Here is a 16,365-nt window from a genome sequence, read left to right as displayed (position 1 = left end):
GTCTGTAGTTTGAGCTCTGAAGATTGACCTTTTCCGTTCTTTCCGTCTAGATGCTGAAATTGTCATTTTAATGCCACCTTCTCTAGATATAGAACAGGCATGAAAGACAAAAATAAAGATATTCCTTTTGAGGTTAAGATTACTGATATATCATTAGCAGGACATTTGTGTGAAATAAAAAAAAAATGCTTTGTATGAAGATGAGTCAGAGTACAGGGTGGAAAGTTGCCTGTCTGGTAAAACTTATCTATAAAGGTTTAGAGTTTACACCTTAGTGTAGTGTAATTTATTTTCTGCCAATTTTGATTTGAGCATGTAATCTCCCTTCTTATTTCACTTCACAAAATGTCTGTAATTGTGGACAGCCAACATATGGACAAGAAGATCATTCATGATAACGATCGATTTGTTATTCTGTTAATTTTGAGATTGCCTGCAGACAGTGAAGAATAAAAACTACGTTCTTCATTGATCACCCAAGAGTCTGTAATATGAACCAGGATTTGAAAAGCAACACAAAGAATTCCCACTCCCTAAGCACCTAAAGAGCAGATGGCAGGCTGATTGAAGAGCACGAGCCGTGCAATGTAAACTCTGCAAGATTGAGGGAAAGACAGAAAAGATATGAGGGGCTGCTGCTGCGAGCAACGTTAAGGTAATTATTTGCCCGTAGCTTTTTATTTCGGTATCTAAGAACAGTGCAGAATCCCAAGACATTGCAACCTTATCAGTCTATCATTTTTAATCGAACTCAGCCTGGCCAGAGTGCTCATTGTCCTTAACTTCACTTTCTTCAATAAAACATACAAGATGCCCACGTACAAGCTATTCTGAGCAATCCAGTTTCTTTTCATATTACTTTCTAAAACTAATGTCAGCACTCCTAGCTGGCTCACCGACACATGCCAATTTTACAGATTAGGTCAAACAATACAGTTTACATGGTAGCTTAGTGGTTACGTTGTTGGCCTTCAGATTGGAAGGTCATGAGGTCAATTCCTGGTTCAGCAAGCTGCCATTGCTGGGCCCCTTAGTAAGACCCTCAAATGCTCAGTTGTATAAGATATAAAAAAGAAGTCTTTTGAATGCCATTGATAAGCAAGTACACGGACAGTGCTTTTTGGATGCTAATGACTCTTTTGGATGCTAAAAAATTTCATTAATTGATTATTCATAGTGACCATTTCCATATTTGAGCCGGATCCCCGATTTGAATTTTACGCTCCTGACTCTCTTGTCATTAGCACATGACATATTTCATATTGTCTAGCAAAATCTGCAGGTTATTAATAATGCATAATATTATACGATTACTTAAATGAACCATTAAATCACTGATGGCTGCTATTAAACCGAGTGAGTAAATCAAGGCACTTGATAGTCCTCCTTTCATCATCACATCCACGAGCTATGATGTTTCAGCAACACCCCTTCTGAGTAGGTTCTCTTCTCTACCCACTGACCCTGAACAGATCTGATAAGAGATGGGAGTTTTTTTGTTCCCTGGAGGTTTGATAAAGGGATTAGCACCTCAGCCAAAAGGATTACAGCACTCACCATCCATACCAATCACTCAGACACCGCAGCCTTGATTTATTAAAAGTCTGAGTGCGTATAAAAATGTGCAAAACTGATAGCATCCACCAACACCTAGCTGATTTACCAGCAGGGAACTATGGAGGATTCATCTTTCATGTGAGTAAAACAACATGTGTTTAATCAATTTTGGACCTGTAGGTAGAAATGTACCGACGTCCAGAAAGGCAAAGCTTTATTTATTTATTTATTTATTTATTTATTTATTTATTTATTTAGATATCAATATAAAAAAATCCCATTTTCTGATTATGGCCTTTCTGGACTTCCATACATTTCAAACTAAATATGGAAAAACTAGATTATATCTGAGACATGTCATTCCCTGCATGATGCATTCTAGACTTATTCATCAAAGTCTTTATATAGTTTCACTATAACTAATACTGTAGCTGAAGATACTCGTTTCTACCATGTGCTATTTCTTTGCTTAACTGAAATACAAAAAGGTTTTCTTTTAATTTTTATGTTTAATGTTTATGCATAATTGATATCTCTATGTGGTGTATTCCATTGCTGCAAAATAAATTTCCTCCCAATTGGGACACAAAAGGTTAAGTTTTGTTAAGAATTCAGGCTTTGAAAACTTTTTTGCTGGCTGTCTTTGGTCACAATGGCAGTAGATTTTTCACCAGTGAACCATCACATTACACTTTCTAAGACCTCGGATTTAAAAAAACAATTTTTATGTCAAGTCAGCTGTAAGAAAATCATCAGTAAGGAAATGTTCACACATTCAGCAAAGACAGCATTTAAACAGAGGTTTTCAGGGGTTTTCAATGGTGGGGAGAATTGCCAGGGGATTGAATAGATCGTTCAAATCCTGATGATGGAGGACATCCATGGCAAGGAATCTAAGAGGATAAAATTATCTATGCTTAGTCAGAGTGACGGCACAAACCAATTGTGGGCATGTATGCTAAAGAGGGCAGATAGCATGTTCCTCTGAGTGTGTTCAGTTGCCCTGTGATGCAACATGAGCAGCAGTTTAAAAAGATGGCATGGCAGACTTCACATGTCTTAGAGGAATCCAGTCATCTCCCTCCTGGTCAGACAGGTCGTGTGATAGAGACGACCTAGCTTGTTGAGGAGAAAAATCACCTTACAATCATAATGTACAGTTTTATATGTACAGTGTTATCTTTTGTCTTAACTTTATATTGTATTTTAAAGTTTACCAGTGTGACTCATGGGCATTTTACTTCAGAATATACTAGAACTCTAATTTGGATCTCAGTTTCAGTCTTAAACTTCGAGCAGCGAATAAAGCTCACATAGTAAGTACAAACGGTGCCTTCTCTTATTTTGCATGGGACATTATTCACAGAATTATTCATTGTAAATTGCCTTCATGAAGCCCACAGTCTGTGGGCACACAAATTAGTACTTGTTATATCGCATCTGAAGCTGCTTCTACTACCTCAAAATCTCAGTCTCATTACTGCAAGGAGAAAACGATTCTGTGCTCTCCCCATATCTGTTCTAATCATCTATCCAACATACACACATACACACACACACACACACACACACACACACACACACACACACACACACACACACACACACACACACACAAGGCACTGACCAGTGCAAAACAATTCGTCTGCTCTTACAAGGAATTTCCTTCCTGATCCACCATGCAATCGATGGCATCTGTGAAGCCAGCTTAGCCAAGATTCCTACGCTTAGCCAAAAAATGTTTAGTGCTGACCCACGGCATGTGTGACAGCAGGTGGGGGTGAACTGGAGTGCTGTCTAACCCCCTTCTGTTCCCTTTAGTCCAATCCAGATAGATGGCAAGGAACTGTGTGCACAGGGTGCGAGTGAGAGATAGCTAGAGGATGAGATGTCGGCAACTGCAAACCCTCCTGAAATCACACACAGGAGCATGACATCACCGACCAAGCATGACATGACCTTCTGCAGACGGAGATCATCAATCATCCATTTACATATGGAGATCTTACAGTATAAAGCTCTGTCTGATAATTTGAAGATTTTTATAGGGCAAAGCCGATACAGCTTACAGTACATTTAAAAAAAACTAATAATAATTATATGTGAACGTTCTTGTGTATATTCAGTTGCATGTACAGACCGTTCTTATTAAATAAACTCATTTTTTGATGTTTGAAATTTGAATCTACTAGGATTGTGTAACTCATTTGTTTAAATATAAAAGGTACACATTAATCACAATGCAATGTGTTGTAATTACCAGATGCTTTATCCTGCCACCAACTAAGTTGCCTATTCAAACAGCATCTTAAAATCATGACAGACTCTTGGCAGTTGTTTGAATTTGTAGTAGATCATGTAGCTGACACAGTGTGTATTGTTCTCTACTCAGTTCAGAAATAAAACAGAGAATAGCTCTTCTGCTTGTTATAACAAGCAAGCTATGAAATAAGCAGAACATCCCTAAAAATAATAATGAACGCTGTTTAAGCCTAAATTTAATGTCTTTTTTATAGTTACAATAATTATTGGGATCCATGCTAACATTTACTGTAGTAACTCTATAACCAGGTTTAGATAACTATGCACAGTGCGCATTGTCTCACCTCACAACACTATTTCAGACAAACATATTCAAAAAGTCCGATACCGAGGGCAAGATTCACTGCAAAAGACATTGGATTTTACCGAATCTGACAGATTTGACATATTTTCAGATCTTACTGACTGGCATAATATCATATTTTTTGAATGCTTGTTATGTTGGCTGACATGACACAGAGCTGAGTTTCATGTAAACCTATACTGTATATCCTCTGCTAGTCAAACGTTTCTGTGCACATGGAGTTCCTTAAGTCCTGAAATAATTTCATTACTATTAACTCCACAGACCAAATAAAAAAAGTACATATAGCAGCTTATTTATTTTAATGAAACCTTAATTATATAAAGTAGTCACTCTTAGATCCTAATGGGACTGTAAAGAAGTGTTTGGGTTCACTTGTCTCCTTAGAGCTGACGTATTCAGACTTTTCACCCATGAGGACTTCTTACCAGTTTTAAGTGAACATTTGCCCCAGTACTCAAATGTGTACAGAGCATACATATAAAAAAGCAAGTCATTTCATTTGCCTGGGGTTTCTGTTGCCTGTTATTAACCGGGTTATAAAATTAAATAAAATAAAATAGAACCACATGAAATGATTACATTTACAATACAGCAAACCTGACAACCACAAAGAGGATTTGCTCTTTTAGGAATTGTAAATGCAATGAATGGTAACACAAGCATAACAAAGTAAATGTTTTAAATTAGTTTTCAAATGTCTTGTATAAACTGTGAAATTGTTCCACACAGTTAACCTTTCCACTGTTGATTTGCTGCTCAAAATGTCAAGTGCAGGAGAGCAAAACAAACAAACAAACAGCTTTTTAAACCACTGTGTTATTAATATTACAGCTAACATTACTGCTAAGGGTTTGACACCTCGGCTGCATTGGCTGCATTTTTTGCTTTTAAGATGCAAAGAGAGAGAAAAAATACAGCTTTTAACCATTGGCATACCTAATAACTAAAGATAACTGATGTTTTTTTTTTCCTGAATTATCCCAACCTATAAGACAAGGCAGATATTTGTGCAGCTTGAGTAAAGGCTATTAATATAGAACTCTGATCTTCTAGTCACACCTTCAGTTATAGCCTTACACAGTGCACACGCTATAATCTGACTGACAGATATGCTGTACATGGTATAAGTATCTTGTTTTACTCTCTCACCCTCATCAGAGTCACACTGGAGACATTGAGCTTCCTGGTGCAGTACGCTCTTCAGGGAAAAGCATTTCCAGGATGAATTACATGTTCACTTCAGATCACAGCTCCACTTGGGTTTGTTAGCGGCACTGGGACGCTGTGGCCTGGCTGTGTTTGAGCTGAGAGATGGATTGTGAAAGTCTCAGCGGGCACAGACATTAATAGCTTCTCCTCAGGTAGCTGCATGTAGGAGTCCAACATACTCTCTTTGCTTTAATGGGAAAATGCTTAATGGAAAAAGGCTAAAGAGGAACAGCAGAAGAATGCAGGGGTGTTGGGAGATAAAATGGAGGTTGCTGCCACATAAAATTTCGGAGAGGATTGAGCTGCACATGACTAATTGGGCTAGCTGATTTATGGCCTGCTTCGTATTCCAGTGTCTCTGGACATACAGTATGCAATATGGCCAAAATCATGTGGACACCTGACCATTACACCCAAATTTGCTTTGTAAATCCCATTCCAGATTTAGTTTACCTTTGCTATCATAATAACCTCCACTCTTCTGGGAAGTCCTTGTACTAAATTTTAGAGTATATCTTTGGGGATTTGTGCTCATTCAAACCACAAACGCATTGGTGTGCTCAGCCACTAGAGTCAGTGAGGAGGCATTCCAATACATAAGCGTTCGGTGGGGTTGAGGTCATCACTCTGTGCAAGCCAAACAAATTCTTCAATACCAAACCAGAGAAGACATCTTAATGCTAAAGCATAAGACATTCTAGACAACTGTCTGCTTCCAAAGTTGTGGTGACAGTTTGGGGAAGGCTTACATAATGCTGTAATGGTCAGGTATCCACATACTGTACATTTGGCTATATTGTGTACAAACCAACCTGGACACACTATTGAAAACTTTGAGCATACTCAGTGGTACCTATTATAGTCTTTATATATACATATAATCAAATGGCCATCCACTGTTTCCTTTTTGTAGTACGAAGAAAATCCCTCATGAGGAACATCTCTCCTTTCAAAATCCCCCCCCCCCCTCTCTTTCTCTCTTTCACTTCCTTATTTATGTGATGACGGCAGTGCCAATCAGCAGAGATGTCTGCCCTCTCTGGTTCTGATAGCTTTATTAGAAGTTGGGCTGACATTTGATCATGTTTCAGGGACTGGCAGTTTCAGAATGATCAAAGTCACTGGCAGTGCCCAGTAGGGTGCCCAGCAAAACGAAAAAGAAAAGTCAAAGAATAAAACTGAGTTAAAATGAGAGTCACAGTTTTTGTATACCACAGTACAACCAAGCTTTAATTGATTTAATAAGTAAAGAAGTTAGGCATGTATATAAGACATAAGAGAGTTTCTTGAAACCGTCAATATTTCATCACAAACTGGATTGCGTAATATATATCTTCTTTAACAAGCCACAGAGCAGAGCACCTTGCTGCCTTTCATGTGCTCATCAACATAAAGTATGACGATTTGTCCTGATTTGTCAAGATAATTGAATCCTTGTTCAAATGTGGCTTTTAACACCAATACTATATCAAACTGAGGTCGGATAGAATAAAGAGGTGATTAAATATTTCTGATTAATGATGACTGACATCAGTGTAGTTCAGTTCAACCCTGAGCTACGGTTACTCTTTGTGTGGAGTTTCATCTCATTTCTGTGTGGATTTAATCTGCGTTTCCTCCATTTTTCTCCCAAAAAAAACACGTTGGTAAATGGACTGGCTACTCTAAATTGCTGCTATGTGTGAATGTATGAGCATGGTGGCCTGTAATGGACTGGCATCCAATCCAGTTTGTATTCCCACCTTATGCACAATGTTCCTGATACAATATGAGCCTGTTGATGATAAAGAAGTAACCTACAATGAATGAATGAATGAATGACAGCAGTGTCTGTAATACTGGAACACCATCTGGTCACTGGTATAAGTTTAATGAGTATACTATACATTCTATTTTTGAATGTAAATATCATCAGATCCTGCTTAATAGATTGTGTGAGTAGAATAAGATCAGCTGCATAACTACTGTACCTGCATAACTATTTTCTTATCTCTTCCTTGCCAGGTTATTCTTTTACACCACACTCTGCTCCCAGGGCCATGGGGACGCCAGGCCCGAGGCATGCAGTTTCTATTTCCATGCCCCAACCAGCCTTGAAGGGAAGCCGTATGGAAACGTGGCAAGGACTGCATGCAGGGACTATTAATGCCATGTATCACATCTCCTATTTAAATGCTCCCCATTAATGCTGATATGGACTGAGCCAGCCTTTTCCAAGCAACGCATCATAATATTTAGCACCGTTGCAGCGCCACAAGGCCTCCGGCTCTACATTTGCCCACATGTCGCCTCTCTGCCGAATGTCGGGGACATGATGTTGAGTCAGGCGCCTCACACACACACGTGATACACTTGCTGCCTGGCACTCAGCCACTGTTTGTCCTTTACACATCCTAGTGACCAAAGTGTCTGTCAGTTAGATGGGGACTTCCTGCAGAGATGCTGCAACAAAGAAAACAAACCAGGCCCAAGTGTGGAAAATGGTACAGCAGAAACACACTCAGCAGATTAGAAACAAAAGTGAGATTTATGACTTTGCCGTTGTTCGGCTGCAGGATTAAGACTTATGCCTAGCTGAAAGTTCATCCTGGCCTCCCGCAGCATGACCTCACTCTATCGCACAAGAGATATGTGATAGACTCTCTCCTTTTGGAGAGAAAAAGGTTCCACAGCAGGGTCGCACTAAAATGCACCAGAACAAGAGGCTGAACTTCAGAGAGCACCACTGAAAAACGAGGACAGACCACCCTTTGGTGTTAGAAACAGCATGCCTAGAACCCAGTGGTGTCCCATCTCAACTAGTGCCTATTCAAAAAACACTTAAAGTAGCACAGATAGGTTGGAGGTCTTCCAAAAGAGGTTTATTAAAAAAAAAAAAACACACACACACACACACACACACACACACACACACACACACACACACACACACACACACACACACACACACACACACACACACACACACACACACACACTCTGTGGGTTTCCTTTTACTCAAAGATGGATGGCCAACCCAGATTTCTTTACATGATTGCAAAGTAAATGTGAAATATATCAGGAGTAATAAAACAATGGATGGTTTTGTGTACAATCTCCAAGGGAGCAGAGGATTCTGTTGAATAATGTCATATAAATCTGGGCTAGACCTAAAACTTACATCACTGCCAATAAATAAAGAACTGGCTAGTTATACTCAAGTTCAGATGAAATCCCAGTATAAAGTGACACATGACTCACTAACGACAAAGACAGTATTTATTGTCATTTATCTATACTGCTAATCACATTGCTATGATGTAATTTCAATTTTCTCTGACAACCTGAACCCTAGTCCTTTGAGACAAATCAAATGTTTTATGTTAAAGTGCTCTATTATCACTGTTATTGTTTCTATAGTACCAACTGACACAGGACTTGTAAAGTGAATGCTCCACAAGAAAGCCTTTGTGATTTGTCTATAACAAGACTATAAGCTGCTGTTTGATATATATGGAAAAAAGCATGCAAAACAGCATTTTATCAGGAATATGGGGTCAGAATCTGCCATGACAGAATGCTTGTATTTGTCATGTAAGCATTACAGTACAGTGAAATTCATTTCTGAATTCTGTGCACTATAACTCATGTCTGCTTCAAAGCAAAAGCCTCCCTCTCATGCAATTTTTTTTTTTTGCTTTAGGATCCCAGTCGTGATGCACACCTCTAACAATCTCCACAAAATGGGAAATTCTTTTAATTTTTTTTTTTTGCTTAAACTAAATTATTATTTGAAACTATAAGGTTTTTTGATGTGTGTTGGTGTCAAATTGTTAGGATGTGTGACAGTGACGAAAGCACTTCAGGCAACATCCTGACAGCAGTTACACGCTTAACAAATTTCTGCATGCACTGCCGTGATCTTTCAATCCGCTCATCCATCATCGGCTGCTTCACAAAGCCCGCTCTCTGGTCTCTGCTCCACGTCCAAGTGCTCTACACATGCCTTCATACACATCTACATCCACACACAAAATATTTGCTGGATTTAAAGACAAATACATGCTGTCATTCATTTCGTCTGCACACAAGGATGTGGTATTTTGATGTATATTTAATATACTGTATGCACTGGCTGCTCACAGAGGAACTGAGGGAATGTGTCTTCCCATCTAGACTTTTTGTCATGAATTGAACATAAGGAAGAAAGTAAGAAGAGTGTCTGGGTTAACATACTACTGAGCCAAACGATGGAAGGAGACAGACTGATCTGCAGATATCATTGTTCTGCTGTCTGTGACTCAACCGTTTATACTGAAATATATTCACTTAAGCTGACGTTCTCACAAAGGAAACTCACTTGTTTTTTCTGCCACAAAAAAATGTTTTGCAAACATAATAATATCGTAGCCAGCTTGCACAGTTTAGCTTTTGGCATTCTGTCAGTCAGCCTTGCAGTTAGGTCAATATTTAGGTAGCAAGGAGTAAAATAGTTGTAGATAAAATTATCATTAACAAGGACACATTTACAGTATGTCACTGGCAATTATACACAATACTGTGCTTGCACAAATTGGCCACCGGCCGAATGTAAAGGCTAGAGCTGTGCCAACCAAACGTCATGCAATACGCCAGCGTGTCATGCTATATCCTCCGGATAGATAGAGTAATGTTAGCAATGTCTTTTTGAGGCTGAGAGAGCAAGAAATCTTGGCTCTCATGCATGTTGTATGAAATACAGACAGCTCTACATGCAGGATCATCAAATGGCAGCATGTGTGTTTTTTCCGGTGCCAACTCATGTCCTCCTACTTTACAAAACAAAAAAAAAAAGGTGTTGAATTATGACCCTACCTATAAAAAGAGCTACTGCAAAGCACATCTACAGAATCTAAAGACACACATGCACAGAGAGAGAGTGTGCATGTGTGTGTGCATGTGTGTGTGTGTGTGTGTGTGTGTGTATGTGTGTGTGTTCATAGAACAGCCAAAATCTTTGCTATCATTAGAAATTTATGCTGGAAAAAGTACTGTTAGGCCAAATTGAGGTGAATGTCAGGAGTGAAAATGTGAGTAAGGAAAGTGAGGAAGAGCTGGTATTGAAAAGTGGAAACACAACGCATTGAGTTTTCATCCTAAAGTGTTTTATTCGACTTGTACAACAACAATTCACCAAGAAATGCATTTTTTAAGTTATTAATTAACAACATATTATGCAAATATTAGGGGTGGCAAGGTACATGAAAAAACACCCGAGCCGTTCGGTTCACTGGTCTCGGTTCGGTCCGTGTGTGCATCGCATGTCTTCTCTCTTGCTGTATCAAAATCTCACCTAGCTTTTACTCAGAGATGGTCCCAATAATGTGCTTAAAGTCAGGTCAAATTCAGTTAGTGCATGATTACATTACAAAAATGTTAATACTGTATCCTAAATTGTGGATAATTAAGCTAATAAGCTATATATCAAATGCTGAAGGAAATTTCTGAAGTGTTGAAGATTAAAACAAAAAATAACAAGAACCGTACAGAAGCGAAAACCGTGACCCTAAACCCGTGATACGAACCGAACTGTGGGTTTTGTGAACCGTGCCACCCCTAGCAAATATCCCATGATATGAAGCAGAAACAGTTAAAGCAAGACAAGTTAACCTGTGTTATTACCTGAATCACAGAAACTACAAACAGTCCTCTCTCTCCGCTTCTGTTTGTTTCTCTCTTTTAAATATCAGTAAAAAAAATGCAGAAAGTCGTGTTACTGAAAAAAAGAATGTGCTAAGCCTAGAGACTCCTTCACCAGATTGAAAAGGATTTACATTATATTTAGTACCACCATTACCATTGTTACCTGTGACAGAACACATAGTGACAGAATATTTAAAGATTTTTCAAGGGTTTCCTTTGTTCTTTCTTTGGGTGTGAAGATGCTGAAGAAGAATAAATAATGTACTTAGGCTAAAAAAAAAAAAACACTGATTATGCCTCTGTGTGTGTGAAAGTGAAAGCTGCACTAATTAAGCTTAATCAAGGTCTTCCATTGCTTTACCTTTAATTAGATTTAATGAGGAAGACAATAAAATCCGTGGCCAGTAAATTTGAGCCCGGATTTGATTGGTAATTCTTTCACCCAAATGTTTCATTGTGCTAATGGCCTTGTACTTTATTTCATCCCCAGTCCCAGAGCTGTTAATCAAGGAATCTGAATCCAGGCAACATCATTGTGACTCACAATCACTTTCTTTTCTTGGACAGCTCTTCAAAATATGTCCATTAATGTAACGTTTGAATGAAATATAACGTTTATGTTGTGTCTTCATGCACAGAAATGTTGTTCTATGCTCCCCAAATATATAAAAGGTGCACAAATTACCATTGGTGTGAAGAAAGCCATGGTCCCATCTGCTGAACTGAATCCCATCAAGATTTAGATGAGTTTGTACAAAATTAGATTGCTCTCAGTCATCGTCTGTGACAAATTTCTACTGCAACAACTGCCAGCTTTATAGGTTCCCGTCATCATTCCTTCAAGGCATAAGATGCGACTAGAGCTTCAAATATAATTTTCATAGCACACAAATGCAGTGCGTTTGGATTCAGTAGTGCGTCCTTAATTAATACAAATCTACACACACTCAGACATTTGCCTCTGGCCAAGCATGACTGTATTGAAACGATGATCAGCCTCGTACACAGCGGTAAGAGAGAGTATCAACCTGTGGACATGAAAGAATTAAAAGTAAACAGATAAACTAACAGCTGAATAAATGTACATTTATTTGAATCTTGATCCTGACTTCAGGCTAAATCTGACAAGTCTATTGTGCTGCAATGTTAAAATCCCCGACTTTCTAAAGAGTCTGTAACGAATTTAAAGTGTGTAGCCTTTAGACTTGACATAGTGTGTAGCCTGAGCGCCAAATATAAGATGAGAATAATACGAGCAAGGAATTACTTTAACTATTTTTTTTTACCAGTACATTAGTACTGACTGGAAATTGACCTATCAGACATTTTCAGTCAGAATAAACGAAATATTTTATCGCCACAAGTCTGATATAAAATTAGTCAGGACACTGTTGGTTTTCAGTGTGAGATGTCTTTGGGGATAAGCAAAAGGTTTAAGCGGTTGAAGATACCACGTTCACATTTTACATGCTTATGAACAAATACTTAAGGAATACATAAAAGTCTTTAAGATTCGCTGAGTTTCTTTTTTGCTTTCTGGGGCTGTGAAGATGCTGAAGAAGAATAAACACTTGAGAAGAAGAATAAATTCACAAGTGATTTTCTAACCATGTTACCTGATAACACGCTATAAAGTTAAAGCAGTTAAGCTAACATGTGGGCATAAAAACAGCAGCTAAGTGATTAAACAACAGTGAGAATATTGCACAGCCTTGATTAATTACCTGAGAGAATAAAAGCAATCCGAACCTTTGAATCTGTATTTGTGCGATGACGAAAGAGAACACAGATGCTGTTGTTTACGGATTCTTACTTAATAGGGCAGTAAATATGCTTTAACATCTCTGGAAAGGAGACAGGATGACAACAGGCTTTGGTATTAATATATGTGCTTGTATTATAACTCTTGTAACTTCCAGTCATTAATGCTCTAAAAGATAAGCAAATCAACATGCAGACAGCAAGCCGGGCTATCTTCAAGCTACCGTATGTGGAAAGTATGATCCGTCACTTGTGTCACCTTGATGTATGACTGTAAGACTCAACACATTTAATGGGGCCATAAAAGGCATGGTAATTCTGCCAGGCCTGATAATAATAGACTTACAGCGCCATCATCAACATAGTTTTGATTTAAAGCTCGCCAAACAGTCCATCCAGTGAGGGTGCGCTCGTAAGCCTTGACCTACTGGCTAGACTGATGGACCGATGCCGCATGGCCTCATTTCCCAGTCCGACATTGGAGCAAAGAGGATACTATTCTAGGATCAGCACTGCTCTTAGCTAATTGGTGTGGTACAGGTGTGACCAAGCCAATGCACTAGTGCATGATTTCTGTAGAATTCCAAATGGGATGGAAAATCACGCCTGAAATACAATTTTAGCAGACGAAACAGATGCTACATATCCAACACAGAGAGCTTCCTATTATCTTCTGAGCCGTTTGCAATGTGATATATCCTGCCATTTGGGCTCCGTGTGGTGGTATGGAGAGGCGATTAATATTAGGGTTGAATATCTTTCTCTCTCTGATCGAGTAGGGCAGTGAGGTCCTCGTGCAATGAAGGCTGGAGCTATATTTACCTCGATAAAGTGTGGCAGCACATCACGTTGGGATTCTGTTACTTGCCACACACTCACACTCTCACCAACTTTAACGAATGGACATATGCACAGGGCACGATTCTTACACCATTGCCATTACCCATAGGACTGATCATAGAGAGCAAGGATGCTGAAAGCAGAGACTCTGTAACTAATGAGGGACTGGATGACAGTCAGTCATTTTGTTATAAGATCAAGACAGGCTTCCTCTGACCTCTCACTTTTTGCTAAACAGAGCACTTTTAAACATGCTTAACAACTGAACAGTATCTTTTCTTCTCTGCTACAATTACAGTGACTTACTCTAATAAACTGTTGAATTAAAATGAGATTTTTACCTTCAAATGCTACATTTTTACCTAATAAACATGAGTCCTGTGTCTGTATATTTAAGTGGAACGCTAAGATTTATTGTAGCCTGGTGTGTGGCAGCCAACAGAAAAGACACTGAATAGTATTCAGACCTCTTCTGCCCCCTATTGGCTGTATTTACACCTAAAACCTAAGGATGGAAGAGATGTCAGTGCAGTCTTATTGATTCAGACTCTTATGACTGACATGAATAAATGACCCAGAGGAAAAAAATGTGCCTCTACACAGATACCAGATGGACTGCCACCGGCTTTTTCCAATTTCCTCGACTGCAAAGTATGGTTTCAGAAAAGACACTGACAAATATTTTCAGTATTGATTTTGTTACATACTCCCCAAGTGAGACCACTATATTATTTTTTACAAGATACATGACAGTGATCAAACAGACAGGAACTGATTTACTGGCATGTTGTTTTAACCATGGAATTAAACTTGTCTTTATTTATATGTAGGAAATATGGTAGCTTGGTATTTTTCTCCTCATTTTAATAGTTATCCTAGATAAATGAATGAAGATGAATTGAAATGAAGCATTAGCTTGCACAGCTGCTGAAGAATTCACACCTATTATTATAAAAATGCTTTTTTTGGGGGGATGAAAATTTATAAGCACCAATGACAACACTGAGCAGAAGAGAAAGCTTCTTCTTTTACTCTGCAATCACTACTCTTTGCAGTGGACTCTGTCTGTCTGTCTGTCTGTCTATCTATCTATCTATCTATCTATCTATCTATCTATCTATCTATCTATCTATCTATCCATCCATCTATCTATCTATTTATCTATCTGTCCATGTCTGTCCATCTGGCTGTCTATCTGATATATGTATATGGATCTGTGTATGTATGTATGTCCATCTATCTGTCTATCTGTTTGTCTATCTATATGTGTATGGGTCTCTCTCTCTCTCTCTCTCTCTCTCTCTCTCTCTCTCTCTCTCTCTCTCTCTCTTTCTCTCTCTCTCTCTCTCCCCACATAAAGCTGTAAAGCAATCTGTTTAGCTATCTACCCATTTTTCTGTCTGTCTGTCAATCTTATTGTCCAGTACAAGAAAAAAGATTTTAAAAGTTATATCATCTTTAGCCACTAGATGGAGCCATCCACATGAGGCATAGTCCATTATCCAAGCTCTGGCTCTTTGTGAATGATGTCAGTAAAATTCAGCTGCATCGACACTGGACTTGAGAACAATTCCCCAGACTCTCCCTCCTCTAACCACTCTTATCCTTCTGAACCCCTCTGCCAGATGTGTTTAGTCTTTATTGTGGATTAATCCGTAGAGTGTATACACTGCTACACAAAGCCTTTAAACTGTGGAAGGTTTTTGGTTTGCCGGATCAGAAACATATGTTCTACTGGGAATCCCAGTGACAACATGGGACAACAACACTATATTAAGAATGAAGGTCAGTGAATGGTCATCTCGGAGTGACAGGAATAGAAGCAATGCATGCAGAGGGTCAAGCAAGACCAAGTGTAGCAAATCTAGTCTTTTCTAATCCTGTGTCTGATCTAATCAACTTTCCTTTCATAGTCTAGCATTCTTCCATTCAGGAGTCAGTGAGAGGGCAGAGAGATCCTTTATCTCTCTCTCGCACACACACACACACACACACAGAGACAGACACACACACACAATACAGTATATATATATATATATATATATATATATATATATATATATATATATATATATATATATATATATATATATGGATAAAGCTGTATTCTGAACTTTGGTCAAAAGATGTTGATTTAATTTTCCGTAATTGAACAAAAAAATCTTATAATCATCACTGGAAAGCTTCAGCAAGCTGTTCTGCAAGTTTTCAACCATGCAAAGTACTTCAGGAAAAACTGCAGTTACTAACATGATGAGATGCATTTTTTGTCTTCATAGGAAAATAGAAAGAGACAAAAGACAGACAAAAAGAGCGACTTGTAAGTGAATAACTCTTAATAGCTGTTGTAATGTAAGTAATTAAAGGAATTAACATTAAATGCAACTAAAACAGATACATACAATGTTGTTTAGTAAATAAAATACAATTTAAGAAATTGCTTGTGGTGTAGAAAAACAATAGAACAATGGGTTGTGCTGGAAAATAATGGATTCTCGATGGATTAAGCGGCAATGACATTACAGCACCCTATTGTGGATTATATTCCTGATATGTTTTATTCCTCAACTATCCCTCATTAAGTCACCTTCGATTCCAGGTAAAGCTTTTTTTCCCTAAAAGAATCCACTCTCAACCAATTCACTTTAATAAGCCCTGCCTTATCTGCCTTATTTAACTTCCTTATTTAAAATGATCATGTCTAATCA

The 16,365-nt window shown here is 38.4% G+C and overlaps 1 protein-coding gene and 1 long non-coding RNA gene across 4 annotated transcripts in view; one reads left to right on the top strand and one right to left on the bottom strand.

The window, feature by feature from the left end:
* The window catches only part of tspan9a (tetraspanin 9a), a 181,581-nt gene that overhangs the window by 138,112 nt on the left and 27,104 nt on the right, over window positions 1–16,365 (bottom strand). The window contains exon 1 of one of the 3 annotated variants that reach the window (XM_027161584.2): window positions 3,213–3,231. The exons of the other annotated variants lie outside the window; for them this stretch is intronic. The gene's annotated coding sequence lies outside the window, so the exon portion shown is untranslated. Of the gene's footprint in view, window positions 1–3,212; window positions 3,232–16,365 lie in introns of those variants that run through there. 3 annotated transcript variants of the gene reach the window in all.
* LOC125146192 lies at window positions 5,229–8,362 on the top strand. The gene is made up of 2 exons (XR_007144691.1): window positions 5,229–5,547; window positions 7,400–8,362. It is a non-coding gene; the product is annotated as an uncharacterized LOC125146192 (long non-coding RNA).

This window comes from Tachysurus fulvidraco, chromosome 13, assembly GCF_022655615.1.
Source record: "Tachysurus fulvidraco isolate hzauxx_2018 chromosome 13, HZAU_PFXX_2.0, whole genome shotgun sequence".
NCBI lineage: Eukaryota > Metazoa > Chordata > Actinopteri > Siluriformes > Bagridae > Tachysurus > Tachysurus fulvidraco.
This window is presented reverse-complemented; position numbering and strand designations above follow the sequence as displayed.